We start from the raw sequence: 14,383 nt of genomic DNA, 5'->3' as shown, positions 1-14,383 counted from the left end.
TGGGCATGCACTTATGAATATACTTGTTAGCGTATAATAAGCTCTCAAGTGTTCATGTGGAGGCCAGCCATTGGCATCTGTGTCCTTCCTTTATCTCTTTATACCTTTATTTTTTAAGAGACAGAGTCTCTCATTGTAGACAAAGCTCGCCAATTTGGCTATGCTGTCTGGGCAGCAAGCTCTAGCAGTCCACCTGTCCCCATTCCTCCAGTGTTAGAAGTACAAACCAACACACTACCACATGCAGCTTTTTACCAAGGGTTTTGGGGATTGAACCCAGGTCCTCTTGCTTTCATTGTAAGCACTTTCTCAACTGATGTTTTCCCAACATCTTACGGGATTTTAAGAATCCAGATTTTATTGTTCGGGAATTATAGGCTTGTATGGACAGTATAGCCGTTTCATTAATGGAGATGATCTGAGGACAGATACTAGGTACCGAAGCAGGAAAGAAGCTGATTAGCTTTGAGTTAGAAATGTCTCAGCCATCATTTAAAAATGCAAATGACCTAAATATGTCCAGGGTGCAAATTACAGGTTCAGTGCCTTCAATGGCCTAGAAATCAATCAACTATTAGTTTGTATCTGAGCCAATCGGCCCAGTCACCGGTGAAATGAGTTGACAGAGTTGTTCCCACTTAAGGAAGTTATTGGCACTCGTCTGACATTGGACTCACCCAGGAAAGTTAAATACGACCGCACATGTCCACCACCAGAGATGACATGGTTGGTATGCGGTGAGAGCCTGGGTTTTGGAGCTGTTAAGGCAGAGTTTGGAGCAGAGTTGGGGAAGAACCCATTAGCAGAAATGGCAAAGAGCATCCTGGGAAATTCCCAAGAAACCACGGCCATCTCTTTTGCCCATCTGCTAGAATGCTTAGTGAGGTCTACAAACCAAGAAGCGCCTGCTTCTCCAGAGACGTGTGTGGCTGTACCCACTCAGTGTGTAGACTTATCAGGTTCTGACTTACGGTTCATCAGCCCTGTGACCCCAGCCTGGCATGATTTCACCCAACTGTTTCTACTGTCAAAAATCTTACTCATCAAAGTCCAGTTCCTCTCTTAAGCCTTCCCTTAAAGTACTTAATGTTTCTGCTGCTCTCCTAAAGACATGGTTAAGGAAGTATCTTATAGCCCTAACGTTACACTTGTATCATAACTAGTTGTTAAACTGTAGTCTTCTTGCACACATGGACAATATTTCTTACACTGCTAAAGAATCCACCATTTTGCTTTATAGATTGGTAAATTCTTGGTAAGTGCCTGTGGAATGTAGGGTGGGAAGGCAATGCTGACAATTATGATTATTAGGTGTGTGAGTGTGCACATGCACACACATATATTAGCAGATACTTATGAAGGCAGCAGTTGATACTATTCAATTGTTCTCCACCATCATCACAATCTTTTCTGTATTATGTGTCTCTGTGGTATACAGATATATACATGCTTGTGTGTGTGTGTGTGTGTGTGTGTGTGTGTGTGTGTGTGTGCGCGCGCGCGCTCGCTCACTCATGTGGAGGGCAAAAGTTGATACTGAGTATCCTCCTCTATGTCTCTCCACTTTATATTTCGAGACAAGCTCCCACTGCATATGGAACTCCCTCACTGGGTACACTGGGTACACTGGCTGGCCTGGAAACCTCAGGATCCTCCTGCCTCTGCTTCCTCAGCACTGGGATGACAGGCAAACACCACAGCACTCGGCTTTTCATGTGTGTGCTGGGGACATGAGCTCAACTGTCATGTTTACCTGACAGGTACTTTACTGGCTAAGCCCTCTCTGCGGCCTGAGATGACAATCACTAACAGAGCAGACTTTAGCCTGCTGCTGCTGCAGTCCGTAAGCCATGGGTGTCAGGGAAACACACTCTTAATGAATTGAGGTTGTTATAAAGTCTTTAAAGTAGAAGGAACAGTCGCAAGGACTCCCGTTTCTCTTGATTCTGAGCCACGCAATGATCACAGAGCCCTCCTGCTATGAACAACCCAGCTGCAGCATGGGAGGCCTGAGGATGCAGAACGGGGCTGGTCACACTGGGAGAAGAATGGAGCTGGGAACAGGGGGAGCCATCTGGTCTCCTCAGAAGGGGAGCCGTCAGTGCAAATACGGAACACTCTAATCCAGACTGGATCCAGATGCAAGAAAACTCAGCCAAAGAGGTGGATGTCACATGCAAGTTCGGGGAACTCCCCTCAAGTCCCTGAAAGGGAGGAAGAAACTGTGAAGTGCAACGTTGCTCTCAGGCTGAAGCCACTGGCACTCAGACTCCATGGGACTGCCTTGCTTTGTGCTGGCTACTGGCCCCCAAGGAGCCACATATTCAGGTGTAGGTTGGAGGTTGCAACCCAATCGCACACAAACGAATGAAGCAGTCTATTTTCAGATCCCACTTACTCTTGGGGAAGAGGCTCTAAATATACCATCCAGTGACTGCAGGAGGCAGATTACCCTTGCTGGCAGCTGAACAGGGTGTGGCAGACGGGGATGTCAGAAGTGCCACCATTAGCCTCAACACATCTCAAAGGTCCTACCACTTGTAGAGCTATATTTACACGGAGGCAAATGGCTATTGCATTTGATTTTAGGGACTCGTGGAGATGAGCTCGGTGCAGCAGGAAAAGCTGCTACGCCGGCCTCTGAAGATCCACCAAGCAGACTGTGTAGCTTTCATAAGCTAGGATTCAGGCAAAGCCCATTTTCCTCTGTTCTGTGCTATTTACACCATGAGGTTTGCGGTTCTATAAACAGTGGTAATGAAGTTGCCTGTGCCCTGCCACTTGATAGTCTATACCATGCCACAGCACCCCATTTCTAGCTGGGTATAAACCAAGACGGTTCTGTGGATAAAGAATCTGTTTGCTGTGAGGACTTAGTTTGAATTCCTACAACCCACCTAAAGCCAGACACTGGCAGCACGAATCAGCCATCTTAGCAATTTTTACGGCAAGATGGGAGGCCAAGACCAGAGACTCCCCCAAGATCTCATCAACCAAAGAGAGACCACGTTTTAAAGAAGGTAGCAGTACCTGAGGCTGTCCTCTGACCTCTACAAGCTGGCCAGCTGGACGCATGGGCCTGCACTCACACACTGTATGAGCCCCTCTGTCACGGTCTATTTTCTATCAGGCCAATAACTCTGAAGGGATAAAAGGTTTTTGGTTTTGCAGGGAGTTGAAGTGGGGGTTTATTAATGGTCAGCATTCATCAGCAAAAGCAAGCAGAAATAGCTGTGGGGAGAGAAATTGTTGACTGGGGTATGTAAAATCAGAGTTTGAGGAAGCTCTGCCTTTCGAGTCCTAAATTAGCCTTGAGCTAGGGATATGACTCAGAGATAGAGCGCTGGTCTGCCGTGCACAAGTCCTTGAGTTCAATCCCCCATGTCATAAATAAACAAGTTTTACAAAAGGGACTACACCCAGTTTGGCTAGTATGTTATGAGGCACTGAAGATACATAATATCATCCGTGGAAGATAGATCCGAGGTGTATTCCCAAGCAGGGCTGCACCCTGTGCACCAGGCCTCCTGGGAAGGCTTGCAAACAGATCCCTGGACCCCGCCTATAGTTTCTGAATCCGATTCTCCGGGCCTGGAGGATTCCTGGGCACGTGCACCTTTAACAAGCTCCACGGGCGATTGCTGTGGGCACACAGCATGGAAATGCCAATCTGGAGAACGAAGGCTGAGTCTTAACTGAGTTACTTACAGGGGCCAAGGTGTACCCTTGCTCTTCCGCGGAGCTGGGATTAGTGCCTTCTCAGTGTGACATCCTACTCCCAGGCACTAGGTTAGGTTGGTTGTCACCTTGTGACAAATAACCGGAAAAGAAGTATTTATTTGGGGACACGGTTTCAGAGGATTCGGTCTAGGGTTGCTTCTGAGCCCAAGCAGCTGAAACGGAATAACCTGGTAGAGAGAGCAAAGCGGCTCACTCCAGGGGAACAGGGGCGAGGGACCAGCAAGCTGTTCCTCCAGAGGCAGTCTCCCAGTGAAGTTCCTGCTCCAGGTAATTCCTACTCCCCTAAGTTCCTGCCACCTCCCAACAATGCCATCAAATTATAAATCCATCTGAGGATTAATCACTCATGACCTGATCATCTCCCGCCCCGCCCCCCAGGCCCCAGAGCCTATCAGCTGGTAGCCAAGCTCTTAGCACAGGAGTCTTTGGGGGATACCTCATATCTAAGGCAAGATGAGGAGCCAGTTTTTTTTTTTATACTTCAAATTCTGTGCTCTTTTCCCAACTCCCCATTCTACACATGTATCCCCGAACTGTCCACAATTCTGGTTCCCAGCATTAAGAAGAGGCTGGGGCTCTGGTTCAATGAAGGTTCTAGACGGTGAGGTAAGAGTAGAGGTGAGGTAGAAACCATGTGGTCTACAGTCACCGATATTAGAGAGTCTTGGTTGGAAAGAAGTCAGTGAAAAGGCACAGCTCGGCACAGCAGTGCCAGGCCATCTCCAGTTGAGAGAAGCAGAGGATTAGACAACAAGAGAGGGGCAGGGGGAGAGACAGTGTCTAGTCTTCGGCATGCAGAGCCGAAGACTTTTTGACTGCCTGTGACTTCACCCGTGAGCAGCTGTTGGGATGCTATGCTATTTCTGAAATGACCCAAACATCACTGACTCCTATGGTGGAATTTCAGACATATCAGTAGGCTAGTATTTAGGAACCAGATATTTAGGGACTGGAGCCTTTCTGACGCCAAGTGCAAGGCCAGGGTTGCCCCCACACTCTCCCCTATGAGAGGCCTCTCTCTCTTCTACAATGCTTTTGTACTCGTTCCTTGCCGTGAAAGACAATGTTCAGAGGTAGAGAGGGGCAGCACGGTGTCTTCACCCGACAGATGCAGAAAAAGCCTCCCCAGTCTTCAGACCACCAACAGCAAAAGCATCCAAGGGAGAAATGCAACAAGTAGTTCTTGAGCAACGGTTGCTTTGAGGGACAGGGCCCTAACTCTATCCACCCTCTAGTAAGGGGGTCACTCGTTTCTGCTAATTAAGAAAAGCACTAATGATCAGTCCTGAGAATGAATGGCCCATTTATCACTGGAGGTAGAAAGAGGGCTGTTTTCAAACTTCTACTTATTGAGCAGTTTGGCAGTGGTAGGCCAGGAGGATGCTGTAAGTGATGTGGGGGTGGGGCATGGCTGCCATCCTCCCCTCTCCTCACCGGTCAAGGGTACTCCTGATGCACAGCTCAGATTCAACTCCTCAGACCAAACATGGAGAGTGCTTCTCCTTTGCTCCAGACAGAGCCACACTCCGTCCCTGCCACCTCTCTGAGCCCTTTAGAGAGCTCACTTTATATGGTCCTTGGTCTGGCTTTAGATTCAACTGCTTTCCCCACTCCCTTGGATCTCTCTCTGTCCTACTATGCATTGCCATCTGCTGAATCTGGGCCAGCCCTTCTGCAGCACCCTAAATGTCACCTCCCCTTGGCCCTTTCCAACCAGGCACTCTGTGCGTCTCCTAGTTCTCTATCACCCTGTGCTTAAAACCCCCACTTCCTACCCCCACTCCCAGCATCCTGTACCTGGATTTCTGGTCTCCAGCTAGCTTGGCTACATGATCTTTGAATTTTCTGAACATGGAGCATCCCCACAAACTGATGCCATTTAACCTATTGCCATTAAGACCCGCCCTTCATTCACAGCCTTTGATTTTGGTGGTTTTAGCTGATGCACCTCAGGCTTCCCAGCAAGGACTTGATTTAACTGTTATGTGGCAGGTAGCTCATTTCACTTCTGGGGGACAGGGCACGCCACCCACCTCTTTTGGATCAAAACTCTTCCCTAGAGAGCGCGCGCTGCCTCCGTGGTTATTTTCCGATGCTGGCCACGGTTGAAACACTGTTTCTGCCTTTTCTCTATATCCACTCTTCGTCTCCAGCACATTTCCCAGTAATAATCAAATCATCATGTAGTGGAGGGTTTTAGCAGCTGACGCCCTCCACAGTTGCGAAGTTCCTGAAGGGCGGGGCCCCAATCACTTTTTGTCCTCACTGGCTGAGACATGCTTGACCGCTGGTAAATAATTAGTAAAATGTGTGGGTGGTGTGTGACCCGCTCCATGCTGGCCTATAGCTTTGGGAGCACAGTACACGTCTCATCTGCCCTTCTCTGTCTTGAAGATTGCAAGTGATGATGTGACACGCTCTCTCTCCTCCACACTCCCAGTGACTTGCCTATCGTAGTTGGACACAGAAGCCTAGTTGATTATCTTACTCAATGTGGAAGCCACCCAAAGCCAGAGCAGGAGCGGCAGTAGCATCCTATGTGACCTACAAGGAGCTACCCATGGCGGGGTGCAGCAGCTCAACAGGTAACTGCTGAGCATTCATTCTGCAAAAGCAACCCCCCGGGGGGGCTGTCTGTCCATCCGCCTGACTGCCTGTCTGCTCTTCTAGCTGCACGTCTGCCTGCTGTCTAGAAGAGAAATGGTTGTGGAGATGCCACAATGTCCGGTTGCTTTGTTGCCCTTTTATTTGGCTTTGGCTTTGGTTTGGCACCGGGGAAGTAGAGACTGGTCATCTGTGACTACTTTGCCATTGAACTATATCCCCAGCCTTCTTTTTCTTATTTTTTGGGGGGTACAGAATCTCAGTACATATGCAAGCCTTGAACACACCCTGGAAACTGTCCAGTTCTTGAATTTGTAATTCTCCTGACTCAAGTCTCTAGAGTATCTGGGATTGCAGACCTATACCAACTCCCAGGTTGGGTTTGAGTCTGGCTTTGAGTCCTAGCTTTAACCCTGAGCAGTCAGAGCCCTTCAAATGCAGTTCCTACAGCCTCCTCAGCCTTTAAAAAGAGCACAGAATTCTCCCCAGCCTTTAAAATGAGCACACAATTCAGAGTTCAAAGGAATACTGCGCGGATGGGAGGCAGGGTCGCATTTGAAAACCTTTCATACAGCGCAAAGCACAGTAACATGTGCACGGATTTTGAGTGTGTAAGGGAAGGGAAGGAGTCAGGAGTCTCCGCCACCCTCTCCACAATGCCCTGCTAGCTAGAAGAAGACATCAGCCCAAGCACGCAGGACCTGTTTGTCCTGACCCTTGACAAATCCCTAAGCCTCCAAGACACGGGTTCTTCATCTCCTCTAAAGGGCTGAAGTGCCTGGCTCCCTGGGAGGAGCAGACTTACTAATAAAGAGATTGTCTTAATAATGTGAAGTACCCGGGTGCTATGGTAACGGGCATTACACGATCTAGAGAAGAGCAGCTTTTGATAAGAATAGGGAGGCTGCAGATGGGAAAAGGAGGCGGGGATGCACGTGGGATGGGGTGGAGGGAAGCGCAAATTGGATAGACTCAGCATAAACATGGGGGGGGGAGCGGGGGAGGAAAAAGCAGAATGGCTGGTCCTTGTTTCACAGCGTGGCCCCTCCCATCCGGGAGGCATCCTGAGGCTCCCGGGTCCCAAGGCAGTTGCGGATCCCTGGAGCATACTTAAGATGGTAGCCAAGGGGTTGGGGATTTAGCTCAGTGGTAGAGCGCTTGCCTAGCAAGCGCAAGACCCTGGGTTCGGTCCCCAGCTCAAAAAAAAAAAAAAAAAAAAAAAAAGATGGTAGCCAAATCTACATAAACTCACAGTGTGATTTCGCCAATTAGAAACCCAAGTTACTGCCGTTGTTTTAGATTTGTCATGGAATGACTTTAACAAGTTGTTTTATGAGTCAGTTTGGCTCAGCCTCTTGACTGAAGGTGCCCTCCCCACCCCACCTCACCCCCTGAGTGTTATTGTTCTGGTTACCTTTCGGTTGCAAGGATAGAACACGCTTACTGAAAGCGACTTGGGGAGAAAAGGGTTTATGGTTACAAGTCATGATTCATCATTGAGGGAAGTCAGGGCAGGAACTCAAGGCAAGAGCATGAAGCCCAAACCTTGAGGTTTATTCTTGAAGTCAGCCTTACTACTTCCTTATACAGCTTAGGCCCACCTACCTAAAGATGATACCAGCCACATTGGACGGGGCCCTCCACAGACATGCTCACAGGCCAATCATATCCAGGCAGTTCTCCAGCCGAGGCTCCCTCTTCCGGTGTGACTCTGGATGGTGCCAAGCTGACAATTAAAACTGACCAGCACACCTACCAACGTGGAAAAGGAGACTAGAAAGTCATCGTCAACAGCACTGTCCATGTTTCCATGTTTCCTTCTATTGAAATACTATCTGCCAGCACGAGGACACAGTGCGGGGGCTTAGGAACCTGGCAGTGCAGTGATAAACACATGAGAGCGAGCTGGGGAAGAAACCTCCTGCCTGATGAGTTTTGCTCTAGACGTCCTTCGGCCTCAACAGTCCTGAGCATTCTCTTCAGCCTGGCGTCTGGCTTGACAGACCAGCTGTGCAATCTTAGAACTTTCTTAAGGAGAAGCACATCTGTTCATTGACAGTTTTAATGATCCTCTTATTGAAAGAGCTTCTTCATGGAGTCCCAAATGCGTTCTCATTAACCTTTGCTTTTTGTTCTACTTCCTGCTGCTTCCTCCGACATACACAAGGCCCTGAGCCAATCACAATAGCCAACAGTGTTTGGAGTCTTCTCAGCCTCGGATAGGCAGGCTCCTTCGGTAAAATATTAGTTACCTCTAGAACAAGTTAAACATGGCCAATTTGTTTGTTTGTTTGTTTGTTTGTTTGTTTGTTTGTTTTTTGTTCTTTTTTTTCGGAGCTGGGGACCGAACCCAGGGCCTTGCGCTACATGGCCAGTTTTTTACTTCGTTGAATGACAAGATGTTTCTACTGCCAGGACCAGAGGGACGTATAAAAAAAGAGGAGGGTTTCCCATACGGAACCGGGGAGCTTCCCGACTACCAGGCTGTCAGTCTGAGGGAATGGAGCATAATGGGCAACTCCAAGCGTCCTCTTTCTATAGATTTCCTTTTTTGAAAAGAAAAAAAGAACTAGACCCTTACCATACTCCATTAGCCTAAGATTAATTGGGACTGTAGGGAAAAGAACTGACTGTGGTTCTTTTCATATTTCATATGAATTTAAAGTGGAGTCAGAGTGGATTCGCCCATCAAGAAAGCAAACAAACAAGAAAAAAAATGCTGGTGGAGAGAAATGTAAATGAGTATAGCCATTATCGAAAATGGAAGTCCTCAAGAAAATACATAGAGTACTTTCACATGACCCGGCTATACCACTGCTGGGCATGTACTCAAAGGAACCGAAGATGGCCTATGAAGATTACGTATACACACGTATGCTTATTGTAGCGGTGTCCACAATAAAACGAGTTTTAGAATCAGTTCAGGTACCCACAAACAGATGAATGGATAAAGAAAACATACATATATACACACATATATGTGCACATATATACACATCATATACATATACACATCATGCACACATACACATACATATACACATACACAGTGATACATACACAATCAGTTTTATTCAGCCATTAAAAATGAAATGCTTGCAATATAGTGAGTGGAATTGAAGGTCGTGTTAAATGAAATTAGACCCACTTGCAAAATAAGTGGCACATATTTTCTCTCACATGTAGACTGTAGAAACAAACAAACATAGACAAGGACACGGGAGGGGGCACTGCTAGACAGGATGAAAGAAGTTCGGGGAAGAGGGAGAGAGGACGTAAGATGGTCAGAGGAAGGTCGTAGTTGCATGCATGTGTGACAGCGCCGTAAGGATCATTTTGTACAACTGGACTATGCCAGCAAAAATGTTAACACAAAAGTGAGTTTTCCCAACTGACTTTTAGACTGGGAAGAGATATAATAGAATTTAAACAGTGATTGACAGAGGGCCACTTGATTTTGATTTCATTTCCATTTTCTTCTGCAAACTTCTCAACGGTTTATAAATTCTCTATCTATTGTACTTACATTAATTACTGTATATGTCCATTATGTTTATATTACCTACTGTATTTACAGTGGCAATACTTTAAATTTTTAAATAAAAAATATTCCTCTGTTTCCTGAATTGTCTAGATTTGCTATTAATATCTCGACTCTCAGCCTATTTCTCCTTCTCCATATGTTTTATCTCCCAGGCAAATAGCTGAGAAACAACCAAACAAACCAGGATGGCCTGTGAGGCTCACATCCACCAACAAGCAGACAAAAATATCTGTATGACTTAAAGCGAAATGCTATCAAAAAGGCAAAGAGAGCCAGCACCGTGGCCATTACGGAAAACACGATGGTAGCGTCTAAGAAAAATTAAAAACAAAACCATTGCACTGTCCAGCAACCACTCATACAATACTCAGCCCTCCCCACCGTCGACGATGTGCTTCTTGGTCCTGTGGCCTGGCTGAGACATCCAATGATCGAATGTCAGTCTCTCCAAGACCATCCTTTACTTTCGAATTTGAATATGCATGTCTGGCTATCCTTCTTGACATGGGTCCCTCTGTCCCCTTGATTCAGTCCTCTCCATGGCCCCACTAGACTCAGGAGCTTCATTTAAACCAGCCTATCAGAGTTCTCCGCTCCAAATGGCACTTCTGTCTGCCAAGCTTCAGGTCAGAAGTCTGAGGCTCATCCCTGCCTCACTTCTCACTCCCCACCTCACCCCATCCCTTCTCTGTATCATTAACGAATCCGCTGACTCTGCCATCTGCTTTCACCTTATAAAACCCTCCTGACTTCCTTCTGGGTTTCCACTGTCCGTCATTTTAGGCTTTAAATAAATACCTTGGTGATCGGTTGTTGCACTGAGAAATAAACTTGTAAAGACTTGAGGTCAGAGGCTCCCATGTTCCGGCCTCTGACTGGTCCTCCTCCACACACCCACACATGCACATATACACACTAAATGTGTGTGTCTATGCCCTTGGTCACTGCTTCATAGCCACGCAAGCCTCCCTTCAGTGCCCAAAACATGCCATGATCCCCCTGCCCCAGGACCTCTGAATGTACTATTTTCTCTCCTGGGAAGACTTTTATATCCACCCTGCCTGGCAGCTTCACTCTGTTATTTCAGCCACAGCATAAAATCAATGTCTACCGTCTCAGAAAAAAAAAATTAGAAACTCCAGTGTAAATTGAAACTCCAAGCTATATTTCCGACTGAACTCCTTGTTACTTTCCCTCATGATTATTGTCAATTTTTATGTTTATTATTCCATAAAGAATATGATCTTTGCATTCTTAGGACTATAAGTAATACATATGCAGAGAGTTTGTGACTTTAACTGATGTTCACTTTGGAAAGAGCCCTATTAAGAAACAGGACTGGGGCTGGAGAAATGACTCAGCAGTTTCGAGTGCTTGTTGCTAATGCAGAAAACCCAGGTTTGATTTTCAACACTCACACGGTGACTCACAACCATCCATAAGTCCAGCTCCAGGGGCTCTGATACCTCACATGTCATATGCATACATACACACAGGTAAAATACTCATATATATATATGATATACAATAAAATAAACAAATCTAAATTTTTTCTAAAGAAAGAAAACAGGACTACACACTCACAAGAGAACTCTGTGCTGGGCTTCAGAAATGAATCCATTTACAATGTCAATCAAAAACTGTGAATAGGTGCCAAAAACTGATAAATGTTTGAGGCAAAGCAACCTCTCTCTCTCTCTCTCTCTCTCTCTCACACACACACACACACACACACACACACACATACACACACAATCTAAGTGAATAAATAAAATACAAACTCCAGAAAACAAGAAAAATTAAAGTTTAATTTTCATTTTTAATTGGTATATGTATGATATATATATATATATATATATATATATATATATATATATATATATATATATATATGCGCACAGGTAGCAAAGGAAGGCGTTGGATCCCCTGGATCCAGAGTTACAGGCAGTTGTAAGCCATCTAACACTAGATACCAGGGTCCAAACTTGGGTCCTCTGCAAGGACAGTACCTGCTCTTCACCACCGAGCCATCTCTCCAGCAATTACTCAAAGTGAAACCTTTTTGAATAATTCTAACTGGTGTTAGAGATTCAGAGAGACATCCCATGCATAAAACAAAAACTACTGCTATAAATGTGTAATATCCAGACAGCAAGAGTTATTACAAATTAAAGTAAAAAAAAATCCTCCAGCTACACAGATCGAGAGAGAGAGAGAGAGAGAGAGAGAGAGAGAGAGAGAGAGAGAGAGAGAGAGAAAGAATAAATCAGCCAGGTATTGTGCCCCATGCCTGTAATCCCAGCCCTTGAGAGGCTGAGGCAGCAAGACTGCCACAGGTTAGGTTCAAGGACAGCATGAGCCAAGACACCTACCCTACACAGATGACAACAAGAACACAACAAAGATGGAGGGAGAGAAATATCAGGGGCGTGGGTGGGGAGGGCCAGAAAAGATCAATCCAGTGTGGGTGGATCTCCATTTACAGAGTCCAGGAAATCAGTGTGCAGAACATGAAAAGGAGAGAACAGCAAATCAAAAACATAAAAGACAAATGTCTGGAACTTACAAAAACTATAAATGAGGCCACGAATTACCCCCCCCCACACACACACACACACTGAAACTGAGAAACTAGGTCAAAACCCCTCACATCCCAGTGAATGCTGAGAAACACTGAGAATTAAGGAGACACCAAAAGCTACCAAACCCACCAGAAGCAACACTGGTCACACGGTCACCACCAAAAACAGTATGTTCTGAGTCAACACTCAGGAAAAATAAACCCAAACCCAGAATTCTAGATAACCTAATCAGTGAGGGGAAGAAGGGGTTCCACAGATACAAAAAAATCCAGAGGATCAGCCTTTGGGGTCCCCTCCTGTAGCCAAACTTACACAAGCAAAGCAGGTATCCTAGAAGAGAACACGGGGTCCCTAGAGACAGGGAGTGAACTGAGATTCCCAGAGAATTATTCTAGCAAGCTAGGGAGCAGAACACTCAGAGGACTGTCTAGTAGAGCAAAGGACTGCTCCTGTGACGAGTGTGATCTGGGTGATTGTATTGATGGTGATTATACCGATCAAATATCCTAACAACACTGAACAAACAACGTAGGGAGGAAGGGTCTAGTGGAGGTTTTGGTTTAAGGAGAAACAGCCCCAGGTGGTAGGGAAGCAAAGTAGTAGGACAGGGAGAGGGGGTTAGGAAAGGAAAGAGAGAGAAGGGAGGAAGGGAAGGGAAGGGAAGGGAGGGAGGGAAGGGGAGAGAGAGAGAGAGAGAGAAAGAGAGAGAGAGAGAGAGAGAGAGAGAGAGAGAGAGAGAGGAGGTGAACCAACACACTTTCCACATTGCATTAGCAGCCAGTATGCAGAGCATCCTGAATTCTAGGACCCAGTCCTCTGTCTCCTTTCTATTCTGTCCAGGAGCCCAGGCCATGGGATGGCCCACCCCCTGTTCAAGTGGGTCTTCCCAACTCAGTTCACCCAGTCAGACCATCCCACAGAGGCATAGCCAGAGGCTTTGTCTCCTAGGAGATGTTAGAGCCCAACCAGTTGACAATATTAATCATCACAGTGATTGCAGGGCTAAGTTGAAAGAACAGCGTTATATCATAAAAGGGAAGAAAGGAAGGAAATTTAGAATACCAGGAAAAAATTAGCCAAGACCTATAAAAAACAAAAGTCACAGTTAAAATACTCAAAAGTGGAGCGCATCATGCTGCCGGCTGCTGATCACCGACTCTTCAAGCATTCTCCCTACAATGGAAGCTTAATAGCATGAAACTGCGGGTTTGTTTTTTCTCTGAGTCGAGTCACACTCTTGGTTCTGAAGAGAGAATGGTTGCATAATCATATTGTCAATACTCATGCAGTTCCAAGTTTAAAAATCAACATATACATAAAACAGAGGACTTAATAATAATCAAAGAACACGAATGTAAATAGCACGCCCTAAACATGGAAGGGATAGGAAGGCTGGCAGAGTCTACCTGTGGTAACAGGGGGATCCCTCTGTTATAGCGTGAAAGTAGAAAAGACTGTCTAAAATGGAAATTTATTTTTCAAAAAAAAAAAAAAGGTTGTCCTTCAAAAATACAAAATGAATGGTTTAAAATCGCATGGCTTGGGGCTGGGGCGTGTAGCTCAGTGGTAGAGCAAATGCTCTGTGTGGATAAGCCACGAAGAAACAAAAGGCAGAATGAGGTAGGGTGCTGCGAATGAGTCACATTCTCCCTCTCCTATGGAGGAGAAAATGTCAGTCAACACGATCTGAAATAGAAAAACTAAGGGGAAGATGGACAGGCAATTAGGTGGCTTGTAAATTGTCACCAGAAGAGCCAAGAACAGACTGGCAGGGCCAGGTGAGGGCGTAGACAGGACCTCTTCAGCTTTTGTTAGTTTCTTTTTGTCTCATTTTTAACAGTGTCGTGTGTCTGCGACGAGCTTCAATCTGGCTATACAGCCAAGGATTACTGTGTCTTTCTGATCCTCCTGC

The sequence above is a fragment of the Rattus norvegicus genome, chromosome 13, assembly GCF_021556685.1.
Source record: "Rattus norvegicus strain SHRSP/BbbUtx chromosome 13, alternate assembly SHRSP_T2T, whole genome shotgun sequence".
Lineage (NCBI taxonomy): Eukaryota > Metazoa > Chordata > Mammalia > Rodentia > Muridae > Rattus > Rattus norvegicus.
This window is presented reverse-complemented; position numbering follows the sequence as displayed.